We start from the raw sequence: 9582 nt of genomic DNA on the forward strand, positions 1-9582 counted from the left end.
GTATTTCCATGAATACCTGTAAGTGTAAGTCAATAGGGGGAAAACTGAATTAATCCTAGAACTTACCTCAGGAAGGAGAGACTAGGAAAGAGAGGCTATGATAGTCAGAAAGCAGAATTCTCACCTGGCATGCTACAGTTATCACAAGACGGTTGTGTTGTTTTCATAATTTGAAAAATGGGAGAAAATGAAGAAATATTGTTTTGATCATATCATCTTTCTGCTCAGAGAAAGAAAACATAATTGGTATTCTTCACCTCCCACAATACCTGGTAGCCAGCAGCTCTTCATTAAACGCTTAACAGTGCCAACCAACATCTTAGGCATACTGACCCTTAGTGTTCCTTCCTGCCCATGGATCCAGTGGTTCTCATCTGAGACCACACACTAGAATCACTTAGTGAGAGTGTTAAATGCAGAATACTTGGCCCCCTTCCCAGTTAACTCATTGGAACCTCTTGGAGATGGAGCAAAGAGACTGTGTTTCCTATGCTCACTAACAAGTATATCATAGACAAAACATTTAGACAGACTTAACTTGTCACGTGATGGAAGGCATCTGAACGGTCTTGGCTTCCTGAGGAAAGTGAGTACTCTGCTCTGTGAAAAAGCTACTGAATATCAAACAGAAAATGGTGACTATACCCAGGCAGCACTTCAGTTGCGGGACTGGACTGCAATCATAGACGTTTTGGCCAAGGGGGGTCTCATGGAAACTCCCAAACAACCCAGGCTGATGCTAACAAAGGCTTGCTCCCTACAAACTGACAGAAGGCCCCATTGCCGAAGACACTTACACAATTCATTGAACATGGAGAAATTGAGCTGGTGTCTGCATGGAGCCTTCATGCCTGTGTTCTAGTTCTTTGGTACAGGAAGGTACTCTGCAAGCTACTGAAAGAGAAACCTGGACACCAGGAGTAACCACCAATGTCTGATTTGACTTAAGACCCATCCCAGGAGAGGAAACCCAAGTCTGATACTGACTGTGTAACCAAGAACCAGAGACTAGATAGCCCAGAAACTTAGGGCAAAACCAAACACTACTGCTAAAACAAACAAACAAAAAAAACACTAATTCCTAATGATATTCTGCTATACTCATAGAGCAATGCCTTATCCAGTCATTATTGGAGAAGTTTCCTGATAGCAGGCAGAGACAGATGCAGAGATCCACAGCCTGACACTATGTAGAGAGAGATCTAAGGGAGATCTCCATCAAATCCCTCCCCTCAGAGTTTAGGAAATCATGAGGAAGAGGAGGTAGAAAGATCGTAAGAGCCAGAGGGGATGGAAAACACCAGGAGAACATGGCCCTCTGAATCAATTAAGCAAGTTGCACATGAACTCTCAGAGACAGAAGCAGCAAGCACAGGGCCTACATGGGTCTGCACCAGGTCTGCTGTGTATATGTTATAGCTATTAGCTTAAATTTTTACAGAACTACTAACTGTGAGAACTAGTGAGTCTCTGACTCTTGTGCCTCCTCTTGGAACTCTTCTGCTGTCAGGTTGCTACGTCCAGCTTCAATATGACAGTTTTGTCTCATTTTATCATATTTTATTTTGTCATGTTTGGTTGTTATCTCTTAGAACCTGTGTTTTTTACATAAGAGACAGAAAGGAGTGGATCTGAAGGAGAGGAGAGGTGGGTAGGAACTGGAGGAGTAGAGGGAGGGGGAACTACAATCAGGATATATTGTATGAGAAAAGAATCTATTTTCAATAAAAGAAAAATTAAAAAATAAAGACCCTTAAATCTCCCTCCTTCTCTTTCTCTCCTTCCCTCCCTCCCTCTCACTTCCTCCCAATTACCTTTCTTTTTTGGTATATTTGAAGCAAGATATTACTCTAGTCCTGTGAACTAGAACTCTATGTGGACCAGACTAGATTTTAAATTTTAGGGTTGTTTTTCCAGTTCTTTTTACATATTTTTATTGGTTATTTAGGAATTTCACATCATAAATCCCAATCACACTCACTTCCTAGTTCCCCCAGGCCTGTTCCCCCATCCTAGTCGCCTCCCTACCCACACACACAGAAGAAGAAGGAGAAGGAGGAGGAGAAAGAAAGAAAGAAAGAAAGAAAGAAAGAAAGAAAGAAAGAAAGAAAGAAAGAAGATTACTGGAGCAGGGTAGAACTACTGGTGATCAATCCTTAAAAAAAAATTGAGTCCTTCCCCATCCACACTGTAGCACAAATAATTAAAACCCAGAGGTAGAGGCAGAAGCAGATACTGGGATTCAATCTGAAGATTAGAAAAGCAAAGTAGCCAACCACTAGAGATCTCTTACTTACCTCTATGAAATCTTCAGACTGAAAAGAGTGAGTTCCTGTCTCATCCTGCCTTATATTCCCGCCTAGTGCTGGGATTAAAGGTGTGCACCACCACCGCCTGGCCTGTATGACTGACTTTTTTTTTTTTAAAGATTTATTTATTTATTATGTATACAGCCTTTCTTCCATGTATGCCTGCAAGCAGAAGAGGGCCCAGATGGTTGTGAGCCACCATGTGGTTGCTGGGAATTGAACTCAGGACCTCTGGAAGAGCAGCCAGTGCTCTTAACCTCTGAGCCATCTCTCCAGCCCCTATGACTGACTTTTTGAATTCTGGTCTTCAGGTAAGCTTTATTTATTAAAATACAAATGAAATATCACTACACCACACTTCTGCCAGAGAGCTGCACTTCAATATCTCATCACAATTTTTCAGACTTCTCTTTGAAGCATTTGTCTAAGCTGTTACTTTTCTGTTTGGGGGATGAGGTGGTATAGGGATTGTCCAAGACACCTTTGTCTTTGTCCCACTTTCTCAACTGTGAGTCTGCAGTCATGGATACCATGTCAACCGTGGTTTCCTTGCCCTTTATAAAAAGTGGGAGTACAGATCATGGATAGAGACAGCAGGCACCATGGACAGCCACATGGTCTCTGGCACCAGCATGTGCCACAGACCTCAGCATGGTGCCTGGTGGCAATACAGATCACATGGCCTCAGGTGGTAGGTAGCCTAGGCTACTCACATCAACATAGCTCCCAATGGCAGCACGTCCCATGACATCAACTTGGTTTCCGGCAGTAACACCATGGTAACACGGTTCACGGACTTCAGCACAGTCACGACTGCAGTAAACACAGACCCAGGCCTTGCTCTCAATGGCAGCATAACTCACAGACATCAACATGGCCCTAGGTGACTACAAAGGTCACTCACATCAGTATGGCCCCTGGTGGTGGCTGCACTGCCTGAGGACATTAGCATGACTTCAGGCACAGACCTCTAACATCCGCATGCCTTCTGGTCACAGAGTGCTATAACACCAAAGACATCCGGCATGAACCTCGGGCTTCGCCATGGTCTGAGGAAGAAAATCACTAATACCAAAGTGACCTGCAGGGGCAGCACAAACCATTGGAGTCTTTCGAGTAGGTCCATTCCAGAAAATGAACTGTTCTTCATTCATTCTGTTATTGTTCAGAATCAGGGGTGTCGTGAGGCTGGGCAATGTGTGTGGCGGGGGGGGGGGGGGGGGGGGGGGGGGGGGGGCGAGTCTGCGTAAATTCCAGCCTGCCGGGCCCTACTCAGCAAGGACGCGTTGTTCCACCATCCCCTGTAGCCTTAGCTCCTTCCTGTCGGCACTTTCCAGTCTCTAGTTCTGCCCATCCCCACCATGCATGCACCACTCTGTTCATCCATTTTCCCACCATCTAAAATTTGTTTTCCCTCCATTGAATATTTGTTAGTCCAACATAGTGACATGCAATATGTGGCACAGTATTTTTTTTTTGCCCAAACATCTTTATATGTAAATATTCATTTCAAAGAGTCGTTCTGGTTCAAGGCCTCTGGTTTCTGAAGCACCATACATACTGGACCATTGCTGAGATTCATCTTGGATATCCTGCTGTTGCCCAGAGTTAGGGTGATGGTGCGACCAGGTATGGCATCCAGGGCCAGGTTCTGAGCCAGCTCCTGGCTGTCACACACCTCCTACCCTTGGTGACTGCTGCCCTGAGCTTCCCCCGGCTGGACTTTTGTGCTTGTAGCTTGTAGGCAGTATTGTTGCTTGCCACACTCCCTGTCTCCCAACAGAGCAAGCAGCACAGGCCTCAGCCATGGTGGCTTCATGTTGGGAACTGGTTGGTGGGCCTAGGGCAGCCCTATTTAGTAATGACCTGATTTTGCAGGGGCTCTAGGCCTCTGCTTATCTCACCGTGGCTCATCTGACACTGCCTTTGTGCTTGCAGCCTGCTGGCTGAGATTTGGTATTGAAGGATATTCATTCATCATTCTCCACTGCTCAGCTCTGTTCCGCCATCTTTTTTTTCCAAGTTTGTGAGATCACTTTTAAAAAAATTATTATTTGTATACAATATGTTGTCTTCGTGTATGCCTAAAGGCCAGAAGAGGGCACCAGACCTCACTACAGATGGTTGTGAGCCACCATGTGGTTGCTGGGAATTGAACTAAGGACCTTTGGAAGAGCAGGCAATGCTCTTTATCTCGGAGCCATCTCTCCAGCCCCTGAGGTCACTTTTTAAAAACATCTTCCTTTCCATAAGAGTTGCCTCTTTTTTTTTTTTTTTACCCCCCTCCTTAATTTTTCCAGAGCTATTGCGGGAACTTTTCCTCCCTTTCCAGATTCCTTTTCCATAGCCATGTTACCCTTTGGAGCCCCCTTTGCCCCACTACATCAGACATCTTAGAGGTCCTCTGCGGTATTGCTGTCTTAGCTTTCTCCTCTTTTTTTCTTTATGACCTCATCATGCACCCCCCCTCCCTTTAATCTGGAAATGAATTCTAGGGTCATAAAGCAAATGACCCTAAAGGGAAATTTTTAGCAATTACCTAGTAAATGATAAGGACAATTGGGTTTGTTTGACTATGTTTTCGTTTGTTAGTTGGTTAGTTGGTTTTTTGTTTCATTTTGTTGTGTGTCTGGGTATTTTACCTGCAGGAACACCTGTGCACTACTCTACTGTGTTCTTGTGCCTGAGACCAGAAGAGAACATCCAATTGCCAGAAAGAGGAGTAACAGGTGGTTGTAAACTGCCACGCGGGTACTAGGATTTGGACTGGAGTCCTCCAGAAGAGCAAGCCAGTGCTCTTAACTGTTGAACAATCTCTCTAAACCCCTGATGTGCTTATTATGTTAAGTCTTACCCTAGTATGATTCCGGTCTTTTCAAAGTGCCATGGTTTGGGGATATACATGCTGTGCGTCGGAACTTTGTAAAGATCAGCTAGATAGCTAAGGAAATATGTGACTCTCAATCACCTGGGGACATTGACACCCCAGAGTCTGGAGATTTAAGAACATCTATCTCTCTTCTATGCATGGAGAACACGACTTAGTTTTTGAAATATGTAATGATTTTTTAAAATTAATTTGATGATTTAATTGTGAGAAAAATATAAAGACAACTCTTGAGATAATTGATATGGTAAAATGCTGCGGGTTTCCGAGTAGTGGCGGTGGGAAGCAGGCACGAGAGACCACAGCAGACCACGAAAGCAGCCGGTCCCAAGCAGGAAGCCGTGCAGTGGGTAAGAGACAGAGGCCTATTAGGCACGCCATGCAGAGAAAGTGGGTATTTATTTAGTGGGTTATGGAAGGAAAAAGGAAAGGGGGTGAAGGGGAGAAGGGAGAAGAGCAGAGAAAGAGAGAGAGAGAGAAGGAGAAACAGAGAGGGGGAGGGAAGGGGAAAAGTGGGGAGAAGGGAGAGAGGCAAAAGCTGCCTCTTCAGCAGAGAGACAGATGGAAAAGAAGGGGCTCAGGCTAGAAGTATAAGATCTGCCTGCCAGCCAGGCGGTAGTGGCGCACGCCTTTAATCCCAGCACTCGGGAGGCAGACGCAGGCGGATCTCTGAGTTCGAGGCCAGCCTGGTCTACAAGAGCTAGTTCCAGGACAGACTCTAGAAACTACAGGGAAACCCTGTCTCGAAAAACCAAAAAAAAAATCTGCTTGCCTCAGTGGATGGGGGAGGGAGTAGGTGGGGCCTGTCTCTTAAAGGGACAGGACAGACCATTACAATAATTATAAGGGTTCTGGGTTGCCAAGTTTGGGAACTAAACACAGAGCTGGCTCCTACTAGGCAATTATAAATACTTGCTCAGTTTAGCTGTCCTTTCATAAAATGGAGGTGAACAGACAATGGGTCTATCTCAGCTCCTGTAACAAGATCTTTAGAAACATGTTCTCTAACTGTTAGAAAGCTGAGGGTTTGTCACAGATCTTTGTTTTTACTGTTGAAGAAAATTTGGGGGACCTCCCCCAGATGAGAAAGAACTGCATGATTCAAGATATGCCCACTGTTTTCCCATAACCTCACATAGCTGTAAGGAAACACTACCTCTGTTGTTCAGCAGAATGTTCTGTTTGCAAGAAAAGAGATCTTAACATTTCTTTGCAAGTTGTCCTTCAAGTTTTTAGTGTGCCTGAAGGGCGCTTCAATAATGCAACATGTTTATTTCTGCTATCTCTAGGGATGGCAGCTACAGTAGGGCAGGCTGATCTAGTGAGGCTGTCTTCTGCCACTTCTGCTCTTGAAGGAAATACGCTCACCTGAGATGAACTCTAGATAATCTTGAGCAAAGTAACTACCCACCAAGCAAACCTTCAACCCTGCAAAGTCAGCTCAGAACACTGCCTTCCTAGTGCCACAGGAAACATTAGAAAAATGCAGGGAAACCAAAGAGCACATCACAAAATTACTTTTAATAAGACATCGGGGAAGCAGATAGCCTCGGTTGTGTTAAGAGGCATGAGTCTGTGCCCATCAGCCATGCAACAGCCATCTGAACACAGAAACCAAGTTGACTTAGGTGGTGTAGTGAGTAGTGAGCCATCAATAGCAACTGCTTCCCTACATCTAGACGAGCTGCTACAGAAACAAGGAGTATTTTGTAGATATGGTTAAAGATTTGGTGGTGGGTGATGGGGAACTCAGAGCCTCTTGCAAGCTAAGTCTAAATTTTATTCCTGTAGCTATCCCTGTAGCACTGCAAATATGACTTTTAATACTGTAATAATGTAAATTTAAAAGAAAAGTTGTAAGATAATGTTAAGGACCATCCATGGAAGTTTTTAAAAATGCTCTCTGGGGTACACCCTCCCTAGAGATTTAAGACATACTAAGTTTGACATTTTGTACAAAGTTGGAGGTGATATAAGACGTGGAAGTCTAAACCACACTTCACTCATTGTTACCAGCCTTATTCCCCTGGGTAAAAATTACTTGACATAGAATGAGTACTCACTCTCGCTATGGTGCTGCAATAAGTTTGTGTTTGGGAACACAAAATTCTATTTCAAAATGAAAATTAGGGCTGGTGAGAAGGCTCGGTGGATAAGAGTGTGTGCTGCCAAGGCTGGCAATCGAAGGTTGCTCTCTGGGTGGATATGGTATACGGAGTTGTCCTCTGAGTTCCATATGTGTGTTGCGGTGCCACTGCACACACATCGGCTCACACACAAATAAATATGTGTGGTTTCTAAAAATTAGAAGTAACTATCTTTAACCTACATCATTCCTAGAGATAAAAAAAAAAGAGCACTGGGCTGGAGAGATGGCTCAGTTGTTAAGAGTGCTCTTCCAAAGGACCTGAGTTCGATTCCCAGCAACCACATGATGGCTCACAACCATCTGTAATGAGGTCTGGTGTCCTCTTCTAGAAGGCATATATGCAAGCAGAATATTGTATCCATAATAAATAAATAATTTAAAAAAAAACACTGAGAAGGAATAAAAATAATTTTTTTAAAAAACTATTGTAGAAAGATCACGATGAATTTAGGAGACAAACTCTTCATAATATAAACTATATTTCAGGGCAAGGTGATAGATCATTTTTAAAAATTAGTTAGTGGACCAGAAGATGTGTTGGTTGTTAAGGGTATGTAGTGCTCTTCCAAAAAACCAGAGTATGGTTTCCAGCATCTGTCAGTCACTCAGAACTGCCTGTAACTCCAGATCCTGTAGGTCTGACACCTCTGGCCTCCAGGGGCACCCACGCTCACAAGCTTGCATGTACACACACACACACACACACACACACACACACACACACACACACACACTCACTTAATATATACAGTATAAAGTAAAAATTAATTAAAAGAATAATGAGATAGACATTATTGTTATGTGCTGCATAGGACTGGACCAGCAGGTCATTCTTCAGTAATGGAGGAATGAGAGAGACCATCAGGGGATCAGAAGATGAGAAGTTTGGGGTCAGGAGGCCCTACACAAGCAATGTCTTATGCCAGGTAAGTTTATTAAGGAGTACAGTCTTTCATATACTATTTCTAGGAGAGAAATGGGATTAAATCAGCAGAAACTGCCATACAATAAAACTAAACACTGTATACATACAAAATAAAAAAATAAATGATTAGAGCCAAGCATGGTGGTGTGCACCTGTAATCTCTGTACTTGGGGAGGAAGAGGCAAAAGGATCAAAGTTCCCTGTCTTCATCATCTACAGAGCAAGTCTGTGGTCTACCCAGGCTATAGAAAACTGTCTTTTTTTAAAAAAAAATAAAATAAAAAGCTAATTAATCGTTTAAAGAAGTTCTACTTGCTGAAACCAAAAGTCACACCCCTGTCTCTGCCTCCTGAGTATTAGGATGACAAACAAGCAGCCATGTGTGCCAGGCATTTATATGCACGCTCCAAAGCTGAACTTGGGTTCTCGTGTTTTCATGGTAAACACTTTACTGACTGAGTCATGTGCCCAGCCCTGGCTTCAATTCTTCAAAAATAATTTGGTGTAGGTCTTTAAGGTGATGTAAGTACTTCTTTCTGGATGAAACAGAACACATATTAACTTAATCCAACAGCAATTTAATCAGCAAATTCATTATTTGTTATTCTTATAAATACCTTACTAAGTTCTAGCCTGTCATCACCATTTAGAGGGTGTCAGAAGTGTGATGAGGGAGAGAAGAGGGGTGGCCATATGGAGGAATAGTCATAGCAACTAACAAGCAATAGGAGGCAGGAACTTAATCAAGAACCCAGAACTCATCCTTAGGATGAAATGCTAACCTGGGCATGCAGACGTTGCAATGCCATATCAGTACAGGAGGGAGTGACCTACCTAGCAGAGTTGATACCATGATCATGAATGTAGTTTTCTCAGTGAGGATGCACTGCCCTCTGTGATACTCAAATGTGGTAAACTCAACTGCACAATTTGTAGTCATAGGGGACTGCATTCCCACTCATTTTCTCCCCATTACCAATGAAAGGAAATTGTGTGAGGGATATTTGCATATTTAAATACTGCCTCTGTATACATCCCTTTTGGTGGTAGAAAATCTTTAGAAATCTTAATGCTCTTTTAAAAGTGTCTATAAATTATCTTTATTTATTTTGGAGAGCAGAAGCCTATGTTCATCCAACACACATGTGGATGTCAGAGGAAAACTTATGGGATTTGACTTTCCCCTTCCATCATGTGGATCCCAAGGACTGGCCATCAGTTTGCCAGCAAACTCATTGGCCTTGAGCCATCTCACCTTTCCAAAGCCTTAATTTTCTTCAGAAGACTGTTTCAGGGGTTCTGATTTTTCATT

General features: G+C 43.2%; 1 pseudogene; it reads left to right on the forward strand.

The window, feature by feature from the left end:
- The first annotated feature begins 9096 nt into the window (after positions 1-9096).
- On the forward strand, positions 9097-9243 carry LOC119806153 (annotated as a pseudogene).
- The last annotated feature ends 339 nt before the right edge of the window (positions 9244-9582 follow it).

The sequence above is a fragment of the Arvicola amphibius genome, chromosome 1, assembly GCF_903992535.2.
Source record: "Arvicola amphibius chromosome 1, mArvAmp1.2, whole genome shotgun sequence".
Lineage (NCBI taxonomy): Eukaryota > Metazoa > Chordata > Mammalia > Rodentia > Cricetidae > Arvicola > Arvicola amphibius.